This window comes from Hibiscus syriacus, unplaced genomic scaffold (assembly GCF_006381635.1).
Source record: "Hibiscus syriacus cultivar Baekdansim isolate YM2019G1 unplaced genomic scaffold, ASM638163v2 tig00017808_pilon, whole genome shotgun sequence".
NCBI lineage: Eukaryota > Viridiplantae > Streptophyta > Magnoliopsida > Malvales > Malvaceae > Hibiscus > Hibiscus syriacus.
Window position 1 is genome coordinate 1,175,808 of NW_024062417.1, and position 23,835 is coordinate 1,199,642.

A 23,835-nucleotide genomic window follows, 5' to 3' on the forward strand; every position below is an offset into this window, starting at 1 on the left:
GAAGGAAGTTGTTTGGGGGCGTAGCAGACCAATCCCTAACCTACTTCCCACCTGAGATTTGGGGGGGGGGGTATCCATCGTTAAGCCTTCACCCGCCGTGATAGATGAGGGAATTGTTGAGTGGAGTCATGCAATGGTGGGTCAATTCATTGGCGCGGCTCCTAATTTTGGTTCGATGCAGAGAATAGTTGAAATTCTTTGGGGGAAGTCTTCGACAGTTAAGGTAAGCTTGGCTGGCCCTAATGTCTATGTCTTCTCATTTTTGAATGCGTCAATTAGAGACTGGGTGCTCGATAACGGGCCTTGGCATGTTCAAAACAAGCCATTTTTTTAGGAAGTGGGAGCCAAACTTGCAGAAGCTTGACCTTGACCTTAGGAACATTCCGATTTGGGTACAACTGTATACTGTACCATTGGAACTCTTCTCTAGGAATAACCTTAGCTATATTGCGAGTGTTGTGGGTCATCCTCTGTACATGGACTCTATTACTGCATCCAAGGAGAGACTTGAATACACTAAGGTCTGCGTGGAAATAGGGGTAGATGCAGTCATTCCTGAGGTTATTCATGTGGCATTATGTGATGGCTCTGTTGTTAAGATATGGGTGTATGTGCCTTGGCTACCTAAGGTATGTTCCCACTGTAAGATATTTGGGCATCATCTCAGTGCATGCGCTAAGAATCATAACGTTCCTTTGAAGAACAATGAAACTCAAATTTGGAGGAGGAAAGCTGTTACTGGCTCCTCTGTAACTGATGGTAAAGAGAAGAAGTTGGCTGGCAATGAGGGATCTGATTTGAGCCAAGCTATTTTCTCTGATTGCCCTACTACAGTTAATATTAATGCAAGTGATGGAGGTTCTGAGGGCTTGGGGTTGTAGGTTGGTACTGTTGTGGAGGTGACTGTGAGAGCTTTACAAAAGTGCATTGAGGATACTCCACAGGAAACTGTAGTTCCTGCTAAGGTTGTTGTGGCTGGTAAGGAGACAGAGCAGTCTGATAATGATGGTGTTGGGGTGAGGGTGGATAATGAGGAGAATATAGTCAGTCTTACTCATAATCAGAATGGTGGTGAACTTCCATCCCTACAAGGCTCTATGATACCAAAGAAGAAGTCTAAGGGGAGGAAAAAAGGATAACTCTGGTTCTACTAGTAAGTTGGAACAAATGGCTGGAGGGGGAAGAATTGAAGGCAACAAGAAACCTAGAGAAGTTGCTTTAGGTGTTACTTTACTTCTTAATGAGATCAAAACCAAGAAGAAAGATATGGTTGAGAAGGTTGTTGGAAGTGGAGGCCCTCCTAACCTTGCCTCATGATTTTTTGTTTTTGGAATGTAAGGGGTATTAATAATGCCCTTAAGCAAGGAAAAATGTTGAAGAGGTCGGAGAACCTAGGAGTAGATATAGCCTATTTTATGGAGACTAGAGTTAGAAATACAAATTTATCTAAGGTGTTCATTGTCTTTACAGATGAATGACACAGTGTTACAAATTATGAGTTTACTGATGGTGGCATACTTTGGATTCTGTGGAAGAGAAATATGTATTTCTCTGTGATAAGAGGTTGTGACCAAGCCATCTCTATTACAGGGGATATGGCTGGCCATAGAGCAATGATAATTGCAGTTTATGGAAGCAGCAATAGCCAGCAGATGAGAGTTCTTTGGGAGCATTTGAGATCTTTGGAAAGTGAGATTGGTTCAACCCCTTGGATAATTGGTGGGGACTTCAATGTAATTGCTAATGCCCAGGAGAGTTCAGATTTTTCTACCTTGGGCTCATATGTTTCACTTGACATGGAAGAATTTCAAGGTTGCATTGAGGACTTGGAGGTGCAGGACCATCCTTTTGTGGGTCCTATTTTCACATGGTCAAATAGGCAAGAGGGGTCCTAAATGGCTAGGAAACTAGATAGGATATTGATTAACCCTCAGTGGTTACTGGAATTTCTAGAGCCCTTTGTGGAATACAAGGCCCCATGAGTGTCAGGCCATTGTCCTGGAATTCTTTGGACACATAAAGGTACCCAGGCTCACAGACCAAAGCCTTTCAAGTTCTTTAACTGTTGGACTGTAAATGAGAATTATTTAAGCAGTCTGAAGGGTTCTTGGATGGATTACAGTGGAGGAAATGTTGTGCAGGTGTTGTTCAGCAAATTGAAGAGACTGAAGCCAGTCTTAAAGGAACTGAATAATAGGTACTACTTTGACATTTCTACTAGGGTAGTTGCTAAAAGGTATGAGCTTGAGGATATTCAATTAACCAATCTTGCTAATGCCAATCACCTTGGCATTGAGAAGGAAAGGAGAATTCATGCAGATTTGGTTGGGCTTGAAATTGCAAAGTTGGATTTTTACAGGTAGAAAGCTAAGTTACATTGGCTGCAGGAAGGCGATCTAAATACCAAGTTCTTCCACCAAAAAGTTGAAACAAAAGCCCAGGGCCTAATGGATATACATCTTGGTTTTTCAAGTCTGCCTGGGGGATTGTAAGCAAGGATTTCCTAAGTGATGTGAGGTATTTTTTTCAAACTTCTTACCTCTAACCAACTTTTAATGCAACCACAATAGTCCTAGTGCCAAAATCTTTGAATGCTTGTATGGCAAGTGAATTTAGGCCTATTTCATGTTGTTCTGTTGTTTACAAGACCATCAATATAATCTTGGTCACTAGGCTAGCCCAATATTTTCCTGATATGATCTCTGTTAGCCAGCCTGCTTTTGTCAAGGGCAGAAGTATTACTAATAACACTTTACTTGCACAAGAAATTGTTAGAGGATACTCTAGGAAGAACCTTTCTCCTAGGTGTGCAATTAAGATAGACTTGCAGAAAGCATTTGATTCTATTAATTGGGACTTTATGCTCAATGTCCTTGGAGCTGTGGGTCTGCCTGCTAGATTCTGAGATTGAATAAAAGCTTGTGTGGAAACCCCTATTTACTCAATAACTTTGAATGGTAGTCTAGTGGGATATTTCAAAGGTGCAAGGGGTGTTAGGCAAGGACACCCACTGTCTCCTTACCTCTCTGTTTTGGTCATGAATGTTCTCTCCAGCTTACTAGATGTTGTAGCTAGGAATGGTATCTTCAAATTTCACCCTAGATGTAAGAGGATTTATCTTACTCTCTATGCTTTGCTGATAACTTGTTACTATTCTGTTATGGTTCTATGGATTCAGTGATGGGGGTGGTTAGTGTCCTAAATAAATTTTATAAGATGTCTGGTCTAAAGCTAAATGCTTCAAAGAATGAGATTTATGTTTGTGGGGTGAATGATGGTGTTTTAGAGCATATTAAGAGAGCAACTGGTTTTCGAATTGGTCAGCTCCCAGTCAGATATTTGGGGGTGCCCCTTGTGACCCGTAAGCTCTCAGAGACAGACTGTTCTGCCCTTATTGTGAGGATTAGGGACAAGCTGAGGAAGTGGTCAAGCAGAAAGTTAAGTTTTGGGGGAAGGCTGCAGCTTATCAAGACAGTTTTGTTTAGCATATTTAATTACTGGAGCATGCAACTTATTTTGCCAAAGGGATTGATACAAGATATTAAAAAACTATGCATGCGCTTCTTTTGGAAAGGAAATGACATCTCGGCTAGGGGTGCCAGATTCAGTTGAACTTAAATTTGTTCTCTGAGATCAGAGGGAGACCTAGGGCTTAAGAGTTTGATTGGTTGGAATAAGACATGTTGTCTTATGCTTGTTAAGAGCATTTTAGCTGAAGAGGGCTCTTTGTGAATTGCCTGGATCAAAGCTTATTGCTTTAAGCATGAAGATTACTAGAGTGTTGGTAATAAACCTCAATTCAGTTGGATTCTCAAAAAGTTGATCAATATGCGAGAGGAGGCCAGTGCTCTATTTGTTGCTCCTGTAAGCTGGCCACATGTTAAAGGTGGGTGGATATGGGATAAAATTCGGTAAAGAAAGGAAAAGGTAGATTGGCATCGCCTTGTCTGGTTTCCTTCTCACATTCCAAAGTTTTCTTTGATCACGTGAATGGCTATCGTCGATAGGCTGCCTACCAAGGATAGGCTATCTCAGTTTGGAGTGGTGATAGACCTTGGTTGTGGATTGTGTAGAAGTGGACTAGAATCCAGGAATCACCTGTTTTGGGACTGCTCTTATTCGAGAGCAATCTAGGATTCTATCTTTTGTGGGCTGCAATTACAAGGATTAAGTTGGGAGGATTCAATCTGTTGGATGATTAACAACTAGAAATGCAAATCCTTGCTAGTTCATGTTCTAAAACTAGCATGGAATGGATTCGTTTATTTCACATGGGAAGAACGAAATCATCGTGTTTTTAGAGGATTGTCGTGCTCGATTGATACAATTGTAAATATTATAAAAGGGGCAGTTAGGATTAAATTGTATAGGCATAGAATGAATAGAGTAGATAATGTAAATAGGCAGCTTTGTATTGATTAGGGGCTCATATAACAGGTTGTAATTGTTACTTGTAGCAGCTTGTTGCTTTCTTTGGATTAATAAATTTGATTATCCAAAAAAATTAAGGGATTAAAATAGATTATAAATTAAAAATACAAATAAAATATTTAAATTATATAAAATTTAAAATTTCTAGGAGGAGAACCATCCCACTGTCCCTTCAGGATGTGTTTGGTTCAAGGATTCCCATGTTTGGTTGGTCGGAAATCTCATTCCCGGTAATGTTTTATTCCAATAGTAGATTTTTTGGGGTATATTATTGGGAATGTCATTACCTCCCTTCCCTTAGGTATTGTAACATTACCAGCGTTTTGGACTAAAATGCACTTAAATTTTTATTTATTTTTTTTCGAAAATATCCTTCTTCTGTCATTGAATAATAAAAATTCTACGAAGGTTAAATTACAAATTTATCCTTAAATTATTTTAGATTTACAAAAAAAAATCTATAATTAAAATTTTATATGAAGTTCAGGGGTTAAAATTTTTTTTACCCTTTCATTAAACCTTTTTTATATTTTTAATTTTGTAAAAAAAATTATATAAATATTATGAATTTAATTTTTTAAAGAAAATATATAAATATTTTACAATTTGTAATATTATACAAATATATAATAAGGGCAATTTGGTCAAATATATACATTTCAATAATCTTTTATTCCTTTAACTAAACACGGTAATTTTACATTCCTGCTAAACCAACCAAACACAAAATACAACATTCCCAGTAATCCTATTCCCTGGTAATCTTTTATTCCCACTGGTAATCTTTTATTCCCACTGGTAATCTTACATTCCGTGAACCAAACGCACCCTCAGGGTCCACCTCCCATTATATGTTAACCTAAACATTTTTTGGTCAATTATTTATAAATAATTCAATTTAATTTAAAAGTTAAGTGACGACTTATCTTAAATCACAGGGATTCAATTTTAAACTATACTTTTTCAAAATAATGTATCGATCAAAATTTATTTTAAATAATATTTAGGAAGACCCATAAATTTTATAAACAAAAATTATCATTATACTATTTCGCCATTCTTAGAAAAATAATAAAGTTTTTTCTATTTTTAAAATTATATTTTCACTAATATTGAAATTACGAAGATCAAGGATTCTCAAATTTCAATAGTTTCTTGGAGACAATGGCAGCCACTTGAAGAGGTGGTTGAGTAAAAGTTCTTTCGCCAATAGAGCACCCTCGAGCCAATCTTGTAAGCTTATCAGAATCGAGTTAGGTTTCCTCGCAATTAGAAATATCCGCACATCCCACCCTTGCTTTAGAATCATCTTTATCGAGTCTACAAGTGTATTCTTCATATTTATTCTCGGTGTCAAAGATAGTAATTCAAAAACCTTAGATTTTAAATATCATTATTTAAATTACTAATTTAAATTCTAATCCTAAACATGTAAACTTAAATCATATGTTTTATTTTTTATATGAAACATTACAAATTAATTAGAAAGATTTTATTTAAAGGTTGAGGGAAGGAGGATTTTTAATATCACTACTACTATTATTATAGGGTTTATTGGCAAAATAAGTAATTAATTTATTTACTTCTATAGAATTTACTTATTAAAGAAGTAACCAATTAGTATATCTATATAGATCTTACTTATAAAAAAAGAGTATATTTGTATAGAGTTTACATGTAAAATAAGTTGTTGGTTATATGTCTATATATAAGATGTTAATTAGAAAATGATTTTATTCAAACATACTGTAGGGTTTAATTCTCCAAATCTTAAACAAAAGTACTATCATAACAAAACAGAGAGGAAAAGAAAAATTACTGACGTAAGAAAGAAGTGGGGAAAAGTATACAACAGTAGAGCTACCTTAAAAATCGGCGATTGTTCGATAAATCTTTCTAGATAAACTAACATATAAATTTATGTCAATACATAGTGTGATTCTAAAGTACCCTTTAGTTTCGGTCGTTATTACAGAGGAAAAGAAAATTACTGACGTAAGAAAGAAGTGGGGAAAAGTATACAACAGTAGAGCTACCTTAAAAATCGGCGATTGTTCGATAAATCTTTCTAGATAAACTAACATATAAATTTATGTCAATACATAGTGTGATTCTAAAGTACCCTTTAGTTTCGGTCGTTATTGAATTTTCTAATATTATATTCAAAGCAAACAAATAAATCATCCAATAGAAAACAATCATATCAAATATCTGTACATGAAATCTAATATCGATGCTATGAACATAACTCAGCTTGAATTAATTTTCTTAAATTATTTTTTCTAGACTTCGATACTCTGTTTTGTTACATTTGTGAGTTCAACTTTAATGATTTTATGAAGAGAAAAAATCAGAGTATTGATTCCAGAGATTTTGTCATAATGTTAGGGAATTTGGGGTTGCTTTTCAATTATTTTGGAGGTTTATGTTTGATCGCCTTCTATGGTTCTTATGATTTTAGATTTTTACTGAAGAGAATATTTTTATTAATATACAATATAATTATAATATCACACTTTATTGTTCTCTTTTCTATCTCTAAACTATCTCTAACTTACAATCTTTACACTCTTTCTCATGTTTTCCATTGAAACTTTCACCCATGTTTATAGATTTTGGTAATCATTGGACTGTTAACACATGTCAACATCTTAACATTAATCTTATAAATATTTAGATTCTTCTAGATATAAAATTAATTATTATGAATACTAGATTATTTTATAAATTTTTCTAGACATTTATTATTATAAAATATTCTTGATATATATCTCCTAAAGAATGAGTATAAATTTATCTAAAAGTTGATTTGAGTTTTGATAGGTTTGTATGATGGTTTGGATAACGTGATGAAAGAGTTGAGATATTACTTGCACTCGCATTGTGTATATATATATATATATATATATCAAGAACTTGAATGTTTTATATAAATATTTTATCACCCCTCAGTGCTTCATGGAATTGAAAACTTGAATGTTTTTAAAGGTTATCTGAGTCAGCAAATGTATTGTATAGACTTCAGTTGTAAGTTGACAATTCATTGTTATAATTATCATAATATTCTATACTTTGTGGAATTTTAATGAAAATATTTATAGCTTGTAGGTTGACATCAAAACAAATTTAATTAAAAAATTGAATTTATTTAATTTAATAATTCTTAATTGTTGAAAATAATGAAAATCAATGCCCACAGCCAGACAATAATAATTATTGATAAGAAATTCTAACTCGTCACTAACGATCAATTTCAGCTGCTGATAAGAAAATCAATTTCGTTACTAACAATCAGCTTATATATATAAAGTTTCACAAGTGATAATTAGAATATTTTTTCTCAGCAAGAATAAAATTTTATTTAAAATGAACCTAAGTTAAGGTTTTCGTAAAAAACTTTCTTAAACCTAAATGGAAAAAAATAATACTCTTAACTAAGTAGAAGGAATAACACTGACTAACACTAATGAAGCAGCACCTCCAATACAACACGATGTCCCCGCAAGGCACAACCTAAACAAAATACAAATTGAACCCAATGTTGTAAAACACAAGAAATAGATTAAACAATCACTAAGAGAAACATCATCACCCAATTTCACATTGGATCCAAAAGTGATTCATCAAGGTCTCATCACTCGATCAAGAGCCAAATAATTCAGGGAAATACTCTTAACTAAGTGTCTTGAATCTTTCAATTCATTTGACAATTTAACACCATCCAATGTTAAGTTGTATTATGTTTTAATAGTTGAAGAGTAACTTAACATATCCACATATTTATGTTAATTGATGCACAATGTTATTTCAAAGCATATTAGTATGTTATTATGTTTTGCATTCATTTAAGCATGTTTTCATTCATTCATGAAATGGTAACATGCTTAATCATTCATTTCTTAGCTCATATGCATTCATTTCAGCTCCTAAGTCTTATACATTAGCTTACATATGTTATATCATCACGTTCTTAGCTCATGACATGCATTCATAGCTCACAAGGTCATATACATGCACGGTAGCAAGGTAATTGGTTCATGCAAGCTCAATTCCTTTGATTTACCTTGTTTTCTTTGTACATGTAGGTACATGAAAGCATGACACACATTGGGGATGCTTGATGGAGTATTTGGAATTCCTTTGCAGCTCACAATTAGCTCATAAGCTCAAGTCAGCTGGAGGAGCTCAAGGCTAGCTAAACTCAGCTAGGTGGATTATTTGAAGCTAAGTTGATAAACTTGACCAAGTGACCAGCTAAAGGTAGCTAGAAGAGATTTTAAGGAACCAAGGAGAACTCAGCTGAAATAACAATTCATAACACCTCACTTGCTTGCTAGCTACATGCACGCCAATGCTAGCTAGAGAAATCACACAGGCCTAAGGAGATGCACATGACCAGCCTTCATCCCATGCACAAGGCTGCACCACAAGCATCCCTAAGACTCACATGTGTACACCCATGTGATCAGCAAGTGTGTGCAATGCATGTGACCCTCCTACGCGTGCCAAACACCAAGGGACTTCACCATTCAACCAAGAAACCTATCCATTCACTTTGGCGATAACTTGAAGGGGTTCAAGCATTATTCGACCAAGGATTAAGACTCCCCATGTCAATCGAACACACACCTATGTTTTCATTTTAATTATTCAATTAATTATGTATTTTCAAATAGACACAAGGGCTGGCAGAACCATTAGGTACCCATTCGGCTCTGTCTCTTCAAAAACTATAAATAGGCTAGTTCTATTCATTTGTAAACATACCTTTCTTATTAATCAAAGTGAGATTATTCTCTTTTCTCAAGTCCTTGTGACTTTTATCAACTTATCAAGTAAATCCTTACTTGTGGCATTAACCTCTATTCCATTGATACTTGTGGTTCCTATCTCTTTATAGATAGTGGGTCCAAGTTCTTTGTTACCATCCCTTAGAGAGATTTGTAAGGCTAGGTCTTTGCTCATTGTAGCACTGGTTCTTCCTTGGTCTTTCTAAGATATTATCCTCACCAACCATCCTTTCTTTCATAACCCATACCATAGTCATATCAAACATACTTCTGCTACCAATCTCATAACATAAATAGCCATCCATTTCACCTTTACATAAATTACCAAGCCATCTATTTGAGCCATTCACTTATGAAGGTTGTTTTGCTTCCTTCCTAGATCCACAATCAATTAAGTTACAAGTACCTTACATCAAAGAGACACACTTGCTGAACAGATAGATCCAACCCCACCATGCATGAATATTAGTGAAACACCAGAAAACACCAATCAAAATCTTCAAAACCCCTACCTTCCTAATACACAATAGCAGCATCACCATAATGCTATCAAACAAAGGAACCAACTACCTCAAGACGCTGAAGTAACCGAGAAGCACCACTCTGGATACCTATGAAGATCCTAACCATTACACCTCAATACAAATAAACACTACAAAACATTCTAATCTCTCCAAGCCTTATCCAATGAATAAAAACAAAAGAATCATATTCTACACCCATTCGAGCAACACAGTAGTCTAGGAGCATTTAATGAGCAAAACATCAATAATCCTGAACACATTAAACTTATTTTAGGCTCTCAGAACAAACAATCTCAATGCCCATCAACAATTCTCCTGATAACATCTACTTGAAAACCGAAGACAACAGAGTCACCACCAGGCTTTGGATAAGGATTTACGAGACATACATTCCCCTGATAATGAGAATATATATATATGAGCTAGGATCCAATTACATAGTATAAAACTAAAAAGATTTATATTTTTTTAGAATCGTTGGATGAAGGGAAATCAAAGGCTGAGATTAACAGTAGGAAATGAAAAAATATTCACTTAAAAAACAATGAGTTAATCTCAGTTTTTGATTTCCCTCATCTAACGACGAAGGGAAACAAAGGCTGAGATTAATAGTAGGAAATGAAACAATATTCACTTAAAAAACAATGAGTTAATCTCTGTCTTTGATTTCCCTCATCTAATGATTCTTAAAAGATGCAAAATTTTTAGTTTTACACTAGAAATAAGTGGATCATAACCTTATATATATATAGAGAGAGAGTCATAACTGGTGTATCTCAGGTTTTGAGTGATAATGAGAAGGTATAAAAAACTACAACATTTAGTCAGGCACCACACGTTTCCACATATCTGTGCACATCAAGCTAAAAAATTAGACAACACATTTAGATAAGTTGTTTCTCTTAAAAGATATTAGAGCTTGATTCGAATTTTATATTAAAAAAATAATTAAGAGATAATTAAAAAAGTAAGAAAACTAATTTGATTAGAATTAAGAAGTTTTGCCATGCCAATTCGCTTCTTCAACGCCCTACAAAAAAAACTTAACTATGTTGTAACCTTATTTGATGATAGAGTGAAAGACATGAATAAATGAATAAGGATATTATGCTTACATCTTTGTCAATGATCACATCTTTTCCTATCTTATTATTCGTGTCGTTAATGTAGTTCATGGTAGAGAAAATAATAGGCGTTTCAGGAAAAATAAATCACATGTGTGTCATTGAACTGATGGGATTTGTTCAACATGTTAAATAAGTTACCTGATTTTGGTATTGTCTCCAATTCCAATTGGGACTTTACTGTCAGTAAGTAGGGATGTGATTTCATTTTCAGTTTTGTATTACTCCACTCCCAACATTACTACGAGTCATTTATTCAAGGGTAAATTATGATAATAGTTCTGTTTATCTTTGGTCTGACCAACTTTGGTCACTAGTTTTTTAATTAAACTTGCTTTGACCCTTATGTTATCGGTCTGTTTGGTTTAAATCTGTTAACCGTTAACTTCTATTAATTTATTAATAGATATATTCCGTGGTAATTCTAAGTGATGTGGCAAAATAAAAAAATCCCGAAAGTTTATTATTCTCCTTCTTAAAAAAAGCCTTTCATGTCGATAAGGGATAAAAAGAGAAGCATCAGTTTGTCAAGGAAGGTCGAGTTGAAGATAAGAAAGATTCAAAAGATGATACTATCAAGACTATAATGTCGGACACTATTATCCGTTTACTTATTGATCCATTTGTCCCTTGGTGATTGAACAAAAAAAATGTAGACAAGCTTCGTTGTTGTATAACTTTTGTTCAAGCTTATATGTAAAAAGCAAGGCTTCAACTCCATGCTTGTGTAAACTAAAGTTGTTCTATTATTGATATTGCTCATTATTAAGGTTATGGTAGCTTTGCTTTGAATGTTCCTAGAATCTTCTTTGGAATCCAGTAAACACAAAATAATTAAAAAGTGTTTGCACTGTGTTAAAGAATCAGATAAAGAAAAACGAAAGAACACAAGAATTTTAACGAGGTTCAGCAATGTGCTTACGTCCTCGGTGCCTAGGCGGCGCTAGAAGTTTTATTCAATATCTCATAGGTTTAGGTTACATCTTTATTTATAATAAATAAAATCTGGTACAAATTTACAAATATAACCCTGTACCGTATTGTGGGGTCGTAGCCCCTGCACCCCCAACCCACATAATTATAACCCCTACTACGAGACTTTCTTTGTAAGGACAGTTGGTGTTTGCTCACTCCGCTCTATCCCCTGTCCTCTTTACCGGTATATTTATGAGTCATACCTAACAAATCTCCACCTTGGCGAATATTCTGCCCTTTAGGAAACATTCAATGTGGGTTGGGTTACCTTACTTCTTTAACAACTTGAAACATTCAACAAGTCCAAGTAATGCTTGAACTTGTCTGTCGTAACTGGCTTGGTGAACATATCAGCGGCATTCTCATCAGTATGTACCTTCTGAAACAAAATATCTCCAGATGCAACCAACTCTCTGATCTTGTGAAACCTTACATCAATATGCTTAGTTCTAGCACGATATACCTGATTCTTAGCCAAGTGAATAGTTCTTTGATTGTCGCAAAGCAACTGAACTCCACCTTGCTAAACACCCAACTCCTTCACTAAACCAGTAAGCCATAAGGCTTCTTTTGCGGCTTCAACCGCTGTCATGTATTCAGCTTCAGTTGTAGATAGTGCCACAACATATTGAACAGTAGACTTCCAACAAATAGGCCCTCCACCAAGAGTAAAGACATACTCTGTCGTAGATTTTCTATTATCCAGGTCACCTGTATAGTTTGAATCCACATATCCTACAACCAAAGGATTATCCCGCTGACTACCAAAAACAATTCCATGTCCCACAGTACCCTTTAAGTACTGAAAAATCCACTTGATTACTTCCCAATGTTGCTTACCAGGTTTAGCATGAGCTAAATCAGGACGAGTACATACCATTGCATACATCAAGTAGCCAACAACATTAGAATACAGAACCTTTGACATATCTTTACTTCCTTATCTGTCTTAGGGCACTGTTCTGATGAGAGCTTAAAGTGATTCGCCAATAGAGTGCTAACCGGTTTTGCACTGCTCATTGCAAACCTTTCTAGAATTTTCTCAACATAACCCCGTTGAGATAGCCATAGTTTCCTTGAGTCTTTGTCCCTACAAATTTCCATTCCAAGAATTTTCTTTGCAGCACTTTTCATATCAAATTCCTAACTCAATAAAGTTTTCAAACCGATAACATCATCCATGTTCTTCGCATCAATTAATATATCATCAACATACAATAACAGAAAAATAAAAGAACCATCATCAAGGCTCTTAACATAGACACAACAATCATACTCACATTACTTGTAGCCAATCTTGATCATATAGGAGTCAAACCGTTTGTATCATTGTCTCGGAGACTGCTTCAAACCATACAAAGATTTCTTCAATCTGCAAACTAAATGTTCGTTTCCAGATTGAGTGAAACCTTCAGGCTGCCGCATGTAGATCTACTCCTCTAAATCACCATGCAAAAAAAGCAGTTTTCACATCCATCTGCTCTAAATACAAATCCCAACTAGCCACCAATGCAAGTACTGCTCAGATTGAAGTGTGCCTGACCACAGAAGAAATTTTTTTATTATAATCAACTCCTTTCTGCTGTTAAAAATCCTTTGCTACCAAACGAGCCTTGAACTTCTCCCTCTCTTTTTCTGTTACTGTTGGTTTCTTCTTATACACCCATTTGCAACCAATCAGCTTCTTACCCTCAGGAAGGCAAACTAAGTCCCATCTACGATTGTGATTCAAAGACTCCATCTCCTCAACCATGGCAGCCATCCACTTGTCGTTTTCCTGACTAGTAACTGCATCATGAAAAGTAATTGGATCATCACTGCTAACAGTAAGTGCAAAAGAGACCAAGTCTTCAAAACCCAATCTGTTCGGAGGCTTTATATTCATCCGTCTCACTCTGTCTATAGCGAGACAATAATCCTGCAAATAATCCATGGCAGAACCACCAGAAGTCGGTTGAGAAGTTTCTGTTTTCTCAACTGAAAACTGCTTGAAATCCACCACTGCCGTGTATTTCTTCTGCTGCAACATGAGATGTTCATCAAAAACAACATCTCTACTTATCACAATTTGCTTCGCAACTGGATCCCAGAACTTGAATCCTTTGACACCTTTCTTGTAACCCAGAAAAATGCACTCCTTTGATTTTGTATCAAGTTTGGATCTCTCATCAGCAGGTACATGCACATAAGCAGGACAACCAAAAATCCGTAAGTGATCAAAAGTAACATCATGACCAGTCCATACCTCTTCTGCAACTTTCCCAGCCAATGATGCCCTTGGCGATCTATTGATAAGATAACACACCATGTTAACAGCCTCAGCCCAGAAGTGTTTGGGAAGCCCCGCATTCAATCGCAAACATCTGGCTCTTTCATTCAACGACTTGTTCATCCTTTCCGCAACACTATTCTGTTGTGGTGTCTTGCGCACTGTAAAATGTCTCTTAATCCCATGCTCTTTACAGAAGTTAAGAAACTATGAATCTGTGTACTCCATACCATTGTCAGACCGCAAACACTTGATTTTTCATTCTGTTTGGTTTTCTACCTCAGCTTTCCACAGCTTGAACTTCTCAAAAACGTCAGACTTCTGTTTCAAAAAGTACACCCAAACTTTTCATGAAAAATCATCAATAAAAGTAACATAATACCTAGATACACCAAAAGACGATGTCGTGGAAGGCCCCTATACATCAGAATGCACATAATCAAGAATCCCTTCAGTTGTGTGCTTCACAGTCTTGAAACGAACTTTAGTTTGTTTACCAAGAACACAATACTTGCAAAAATCGAGCTTACAACTTTTAACACCATGCAACATATTTCTTTTATGTAATTCAGCCATACCACGTTCACTAAGATGAGCAGGACGCATATGCCACAGTTTGGTAGTATCATCACAGGACTCAACCAAATGAACTCCACCTACAACGGTACTCCCTAACAATCTGTAAATATTCCATGCAATCATATTTCCTTTCATCACAGTCAAAGCTCCTTTAACAATCCGAATGGTTTTCCTATCCTCATCAGCCTTAGGGATAAAACCATTCTTGTGCAAAGTGCTAAAGAAATCAAATTATTCTTCAAATATGGGATATGTCGAACACCACTCAGCATCCGAACAGAGCTATCATACATCTTAATTCTGACCTCACCAATACCAACAATATTGCAACATCGATCATCACCCAAATAAACAGAACTAGAATTAATCGACCTGTATGTCGAAAACCATTCCCTATTTGGCGTGATGTGATAAGAACATCCATAATCAAGAATCCAAACATCCGTCAATTGAGTCGTTGAAATAGAGAGCATATCACCCTCACTGCAATCAGAATTGTCATCCTCGACCACATTCACAGACTTGGATGAGTCATCACGCTTCTCATCAGTCTTCTTTTTCAACTTTGGACAGTCTCGCTTCATATGTCCCGCCTCCTTGCACTTGTAATAATGAATTGTCTTCTTATCCTTAGATTTGGATCTGAAATTCCGCTTCCAAGACCCTGTCTTCTCTGGCTTCCATCCACAGTCTCGATTACCCTTGACATATAAGCTATCATCTTGAGAGCTTTCCCCTGCATTATGTTTCAACTGGTTGTGAGCCAACAAGGCTGTAGTAATCTCCTCAACTTTGATAGTCTCTTTCCCATATATAAGAGTAGTCACCATGTGTTAGTACGAGGGAAGCAACGAACACAACAAAATCATCGCTTTGTCTTCATCCTCAATTTTCACATCAAGCCGAGCCAAATCAAAAATGATTTGATTAAAGACATTACGTGTTGCGCCAAATCATGATCATCCTGTATCTTCAGCCCATACAACCGCTGCTTTAGATACAGTTTAGTCGTTAAGAATTTGGACACAAACTGACTTTCCAACTTCCTCTAAATTTTATCTGGAGACGACAGATGCATGAAGTGATACATGACCTCGTCCGCCAAGCATAATCGTATGGTTTCTACCGCTCGTTGGTGCAATTCTTCCCAATCTTCCTCCTGCATTGACACCGGCTTTGTAGGTCGTAAAGCCTTCAGGATCCCTTGCTGCGCCAACAGATCCTTCACCCTTGTTTGCCATAATCCGAAGTTACCCTGACCATCGAATTTCGCAACTTCGAATTTTTCTCCTGACATCTGATACCAATTATTGAAGAATCGGGTAAAGAAAAATGAAAGAACACAAGAATTTTAACGAGGTTCAGCAATGTGCTTACGTCATCGGTGCCTAGGCGGCGCTAGAAGTTTTATTCAATGTCTCATAGGTTTAGGTTACATCTCTATTTATAATAAATAAACTCTGGTACAAATTTATAAATATAACACTGTACCGTACCGCGGGGACTATGCCCCCGCACCCTCAACTCACATAATCGTAACTCCCACTACGAGACTCTCTTTGTAAGAACAATTGATGTTCACTCACTCCGCTCCATCCCCTATCCTCTTTACCAGTATATTTATGAGTCATACCTAACACACTATTTGAAGATTAGTTTGTGATTTTGATTTTTTTAAACGAATTTAGTGTTGCAGAAAAGAATTTGTTTTGAGCCTAAAAATGTGAAATTTTTATTTTTACATATATTTTCAAGTGTTTTTCGTTTATCTGTAATCATATTTTAGAAACTAAAAAAGGTTCATGAAGTTGAGCTTTCTTCGATATCTGCAAACAACATTTCAATGTTGACAAAGCTGTTATCGTTGTACTTCCATTTAAGAATGTCTTTGGTGTATCTGAGAGCTTCATCGATAAAATTAGGCTTTAAGCCAGTAACTGTGAAAACATACAATTTATTATTTGTAAGTGATTCGAATAGTCTCTTGAACTCCACAGAAATAGAATTTGGGATACATTCCTCTTTTATAGGTTGAAGGAGTACAAGATATTTTTAAAAAAATTTAATTGTCACGTAAAACTTTCGTTAAAGGGTTAACAAAGTTAACAATCAAGAGATTCAAACCAAATAGATCTATAACGTAAGGGACTAAACTCACTTAATTAAAAAATCGGTGACCAAAGTCGATCAAACAAAAAACAAAAAGAATTATTCGCATAATTTACCCTTTATTAATGACCGTAAGCATCAAACAACTTGAAAAAAAATTCATACAAGACGAAATGTCTTTGTATGTAAGTGAGACAAAGATTCATGATGGGTGAGCAATGACCCATTCTTGATTCATCTTAGGATGCCCATTGATCACAAATTGAGATTATGATTCTCTCTCAAACTCTTCATGTGTGCTAGTATGGTGGAATCATAGACCAACCTTTTTCCTTTGAATCACAGTAGCCATCATACTCATTAATTTGGACATTTGCCACATTGATCCATCTTGAAATTTGTTCATTTGATAATTCACTTCTTGCATTCTGACAAAATGTCCTTAAAGTTCCTTGATCTTGTTCATCTGCACGATTATGGCATTCATAGCATCCGTCTTTTTTATATATGATTAGCGTGACTTTCTGGATCTTATGTTATAAAATCTTCCGCGAATTATAATATCTTCATAATGAATGCAACACATAAATTAAAAATGTAAATGCAAGGTATTGATCCCAAAAGTGATTGTCATAGAATACTTTTTATTAGAACAAAATTTTGGTTACAAGGAAACTAAGACACTTTACATATATGCACAAGCTAAGCCATTTAAACATCTTGAATCTCTTCTAATAATCCTCATCTCTTGCTCAAACATTGGTTAGTGCTCAGCCTATAAATTATGTATTTAATATTTAAACTATTAGTTTTTTTACTGTTTTAGTATCTAAACCTTTATTTTTTTCAAATGCTACCTAACGTTTAGTTTTTGTTTCATTTTCGTACCCCACCATTAAATACTTAACACATTTAGTACATAAACTATCAATTTTGATATGTTTTAGTACCTAAATTTTTTATTGTTTTTGAAAAATTTAAAATTTAGAAACTAAAACAGACCAAAACTAATAATTTATGTATTAAACGCGATATTTACCATTAAAAAATTTAGAGGCCGAATTTTAAAAAATATATATCCATTTTTTACATGTGTTGTTCTCGTATGTACTCATTTTTTTATTTAATAATTATTTTTTATTTCACACAGATAATTATCTCCCAATGCTTGCATAAATGATCACTTTGTTCATTATATTTTTTTTCTGAGCATTTTAACCCTCCAAAATTTTATTTTGGAGCAAAATGCCCCTAGGTAGATGAAAATCTTTAGTTTAGTAAAAGTCAAACGTTTTCTATTAATGTGACAAGTAGACATGTGATGTCACGTCATCAACAAATATTTTTAAACTATTTTCAAATATATTTTTATAAGTGTATATGTAATTAATTATAATTATAGTTTACTTTAAAATATATTTTTGATGAAGTGGCATCACATGGACTAGCCACATTCGTATGAAACATTGACAGTTAGTCAACTAACAATTTTCATCTAACTATGAGATATTTTACTTCAAAATAAAACGTTGGAGGCTAAAATACTCCAAACAAAGATAGAAGACAAAGTAGTCATTTGTAGGGGCGAGCATTCGATCGAGTTGAATCAAAAAACTTCAAGTTATTCGAGTTCACGAGTCGTATTTTATAACTTGAACTTAACTTGAAATTTTTTGAGTCTAGTCGAGTTATTCGAATTTCTATGCAAATTTTATTATAATTATTTATATTATTATAATTATTTATAGTATTATGACAAGAATTTGTTCCAATTTTTTTACTTTCTTTAACCATATAAGATATATGTATATATATTATATTCTTTGCACATTATAATGTTATTTAATATATCAAATTTAGTTAAAAAACATACTTAAAATAAATGATGAATTGAAAAAATAAGGAAATAACAAAAAAAATGAGGGACTAAATTGAAAAAAAATTGTTATTAAAAGGTGGAATTGAAAGTACATATGTATTCTACAATGATTTAGGAGCATATGGTTCAAATTTGGTGAAAATGGACTTTAAACTGTATGAGAAAGTGAATGAATAATAAAATTAGGGATTAAATCGTAAAACTATCAAAATACTTAGTCAAATTTTTTATTTTTGAGTAACTCGGAATTTCAAAATTTCAACTCAACTCGAGTTCCAAAATCGAATTTATAATTCGAGTTGACCCGAATAACTCGACAAGAATAATTCAAAATAAGAAAATTGATTTTTCAAATCTAATCGAGTTTTGCTCACTCTAATCATTTGTTCAACGTGGAAGGTAATTTTGTTATTATGGCTAGAATATAAATAAATATTTCTCTTAAAGAATCATTACTTTAACACTTTTTTCTCAGTGAGAAAACTTTAAGTTATTGGTGCTAACAATTCTTTTATAGAAATAATATGATTGAACATATTAAATTAATAGTTCTTATCGATGGGGTTTATCTTCTTTTACTTAGAAGATAGTTGTAAAATTTTTAGTCTTATTACTATAAAATGTTTGTTTAGTTTGATTCAAATCTAATTATTATAGATGTTTTTATGTAGTGACAGATCCACATGTATATGAGGGTGGACGTGTAAAAGATACAATAGAATATTGGACTTATATAAAAATTAAAATTTTAAAGACCTGAAGATTAAATTTTAAGAAAATTTGTGTTAAGGGAAAGATGGTTATATATTCTAATTAGAAATTAAATTAAAGATTACTTGAAGACCGCCATGGCTTAGGTGGTGCAGTGAGGACGGAATAGTGGGAGACACCCTTGGAGTGACTTCAAATGAAGGTAATGACATCCTCCTCTCTTTGAATTTGATGTTCAAATAATCAGTTTGTTCCTGCAACGATAGTTTTTAATGATAAGATGATGCCACGTGTTTATTTTAAAGACATTGACAATAATAAATAATTATTATAAAAAATTACGTTATATTTTAAAAATAATTCAAAAGATTAAAGTGAAAAAAACATATACTTTAATTACTAATTCACATATTGAACTTAGAAAAGAACCTTTATGAATATCAATTTACATAAAATCTTATCAATAACCGATTTTTTAAAATCCTTTCAAATAAAGTCTTGGAACCTGTGGGCTGTGGATTTTAAATTCAAACTAGTCTGATAAGTTTTTAGTTTGGAGATATGATATTGTATGCTTAACCGCCAATCGAATTTTAAGCATTTTATCTCGTTAAAGAATTGAACTTCACTTAGCATTCAAGCAAAACAAGAATGGTATATCTTCAAGGGGGAAACAGAATGGATGGGAACTTGTTTTGATTCCCATAGGGTAAATCCTCTCATCGTCGTCTCTTACTTCCTTTTCTTTTATGATTTATCTTCCATTTGTCTCGGAGAAGCTTCCTTTCTAATAATTTCTTGTGTGTTCTTCCATGAACACCTCGGACGATCTGGCTAAGAGCAAAACCAAAAGACATGATCCACGAAAACCACAAAAACCGCAATCCATTGGAGTAAGCATTTCATCAAGCATTTGCAAGTCACTTTCTGGGTTGAATTATATTTTTTCCTTTCCCATGAAATTTGAATGTCTCTGCCATGATTCCAGTTTAATTTTCTTGATTCGATTAGTTTAACAAATTAACTGGAATCGATTTCGAATCTGTTTAGTCTAAGAAATTATAAGTTCGAATTTAGCATTTGGGGGGGCGGGGGGGAGGGGGGAAGACGGATCGATCGTTTTGAGAAATTTTAAGGTTTTAGAAAGATGAATGTAACCAATTTGAAATAGAAACACGTAAAATGGATAAATAATGGAGGGTAAAACTGGTAGTTAATAGTTTAAGGAGGTCTCGTGTTATTTTGCAGAAGTGGTCAGGGTATTACAGTCAGATCGTGGAGAAAATATAGAAATCCCCTCAAATGGCTGATGGTGAGATGTCGGATAATGGCCCTTGGATTGTCTTTAATCCGACAGTCAGGAATGAAACCCTATCAAAAAATGTGCTGAGAGCGTGGCTACTTAAGCTTAAGGAGGCAGCTGTGTTCTTCCTCTTGAAGCTCTCTTCTGCTGCAACGAGGGGAGCTTTAGGTCAAGCGAATCTCAAAGACATCATTCTTTAGTTTACAGGTACCATTCCTTTTTTTAGTCATCATTTTATTCTTATTATGTTCTTTGTTTTGGAAGAAAATCTCATCATCGTAATGGTTACTAGCTGATTATTCAGTTCATTTCTTTATCTGATTTTAGTATGCTTTTCTTTATTAAGTTATTTTGGTTTCCTCTACCTGATTTGTTCATGTAATGATTCTGATTTGATCCGTTTTGTTCTCATGATTCTTTTCTTTTGTGTAGTATCGGATCTGATTTTATTTTTCTTTTGTTTCAATCCCCATGTGTCTATATTTTGTGGATCTGTTTTTGTTTGGAGTTCCGTGATTTTAAAACTCCAAAATATATTTTCTGAGAAAATAGTTCATTTGACCATCTATCTATCGTAGCAAATACAACCAAAATGGTCTACGATCATCCTCTCTTAGGCTGAATTATTTTGAATCGGAAAGGAAAGGTTAAGTTCCAGTAACTGTAGTTAAGATCCACTCTTTATCAATTGTTATTATTCCTTGTGAATCACTTTACTATAATTGTAAGCTTTGTTTTTCTTATTGCGTTTTTTTATGTTTAATTCGTATTGTGGTTAATGAAGTTAAAATATATTCAAGTTTTGATTTGTTTCATGAATATGTTGTTGATTTTCATTCTGTCTGCAGTTTTAAAATGGGTAAAGAAAAGATTCACATCAACATTGTGGTCATTGGCCATGTCGACTCCGGGAAATCCACCACCACTGGTCACCTGATCTACAAGCTTGGTGGTATTGACAAGCGTGTGATTGAGAGGTTCGAGAAGGAGGCTGCTGAGATGAACAAAAGATCATTCAAGTATGCCTGGGTGCTTGACAAGCTTAAGGCCGAGCGTGAACGTGGTATTACCATTGATATTGCCTTGTGGAAGTTTGAGACCACCAAATACTACTGCACTGTTATTGATGCCCCTGGACATCGTGACTTTATCAAGAACATGATTACTGGTACCTCACAGGCTGACTGTGCCGTTCTCATCATTGACTCAACCACTGGTGGTTTTGAAGCCGGTATCTCCAAGGATGGTCAGACCCGTGAGCATGCTTTGCTTGCATTTACCCTTGGTGTCAAGCAGATTGATTTGCTGCTGCAACAAGGTGAGATCATGAACTTGTTCGTCAATGGATGTAACTTATTTTCGTGACTGAGCTGAACTGATTTTTTTTATTCTTGTTTGGTGTAGATGGATGCAACAACTCCAAAATACTCCAAGGCAAGGTACGATGAAATTGTTAAGGAAGTCTCTTCTTATCTTAAGAAGGTTGGCTACAATCCTGAGAAGATCCCATTTGTCCCGATCTCTGGTTTTGGGGGTGACAACATGATCGAGAGGTCTACCAACCTTGACTGGTACAAGGGTCCCACCCTCCTTGAGGCTCTTGACCAGATCAATGAGCCCAAGAGGCCTTCGGACAAACCACTCCGTCTCCCACTTCAGGATGTCTACAAGATTGGTGGTATTGGAACTGTTCCTGTTGGTCGTGTTGAGACTGGTGTCCTTAAGCCCGGTATGGTTGTGACTTTTGGTCCCACTGGTCTGACCACTGAAGTTAAGTCTGTTGAGATGCACCATGAATCCCTCCCGGAGGCTCTCCCCGGTGACAATGTTGGGTTCAATGTTAAGAACGTTGCAGTCAAGGATCTCAAACGTGGTTATGTTGCTTCAAACTCAAAGGACGATCCTGCTAAGGAAGCTGCCAACTTCACCTCTCAGGTCATCATAATGAACCATCCTGGTCAGATTGGAAACGGATATGCTCCAGTCCTTGATTGCCATACCTCCCACATAGCCGTCAAATTTGCTGAACTGTTGACCAAGATTGACCGACGATCTGGTAAGGAGCTTGAGAAGGAGCCTAAGTTCTTGAAGAACGGAGATGCGGGGATGGTGAAGATGGTTCCGACCAAGCCCATGGTTGTGGAAACTTTCTCTGAGTACCCACCGCTTGGACGCTTTGCAGTTAGGGACATGCGTCAGACTGTGGCTGTCGGTGTCATCAAGAGTGTTGAGAAGAAGGACCCAACCGGTGCCAAGGTCACCAAGTCTGCCGCCAAGAAGAAATGAGGTGTTGGATTTGAGAATGGTATCATTTTTGTCGTAGTTTTTATTTTAGGATTTACTATTTATGTGGATGTTATGCTTTTTGGACAACTTTAATATGCTTTAAGTTTTTGTTGTTATGGTTCAAACTTTCGTTAACTGTTGTGGTTTGCTTGCGTATTGTTAAGTTTATCAGTTGTGGTTTTGTTGCTTTTTTAAACAATTATAGTGTGATATTTTGCTCTTCTTTTTATTGTTTGCATATTACAATAAATTATTGGAAGGCAACTAAAGCTTCATTTTGTGTACAAACTGAAGCTCAGTCTTTAGTTGATAGCTTTGTGAGATTCTTAATCAAGGTTAAAAAATGAATTAACTCAAATTTCCATTCAAGTGTTTGCTTGATAGCTTTGTGAGATTCCCAACCAAGGTTTCATTATGAAAATGATTGTATGGTTTTCCAAGAAAGTATTAAACTTTAAAAATGTTTAGGATTTTGATCATGTGTTTTAAAAGTCTATAATAAACTCTAAGGTATATTTGGTTTTAGAAAATATTTTTTGTTTTTATTTTTATTTTTATTTTTAAAATTTAAAAACATGTTTAGCTAATATAAATAAAAACTTGAATCTAGAAATAAAAATAGTTAAAATATGTTTAATATCTACTTTCTTAAAATAGATATAAACAATTAATTATTAAATAATTAAATATAATTATTAAAAATTTCATTACAAACATTTAATATGTGAGTTATGTAATCATTCTCTTTTAATCATTTTAACCTCCACCGTAATGAAGTTGATAGAAAAAACTCCTATAACAAAAAAAAAAAAATGAAATCTGAGATAGAATCGTTTTCAAGTAACAAAAACTCCA

The 23,835-nt window shown here is 34.8% G+C and overlaps 1 pseudogene; it reads left to right on the plus strand.

The window, feature by feature from the left end:
- Nucleotides 1-20,793: 20,793 nt before the first annotated feature.
- LOC120208929 lies at nucleotides 20,794-23,165 on the plus strand (annotated as a pseudogene).
- The last annotated feature ends 670 nt before the right edge of the window (nucleotides 23,166-23,835 follow it).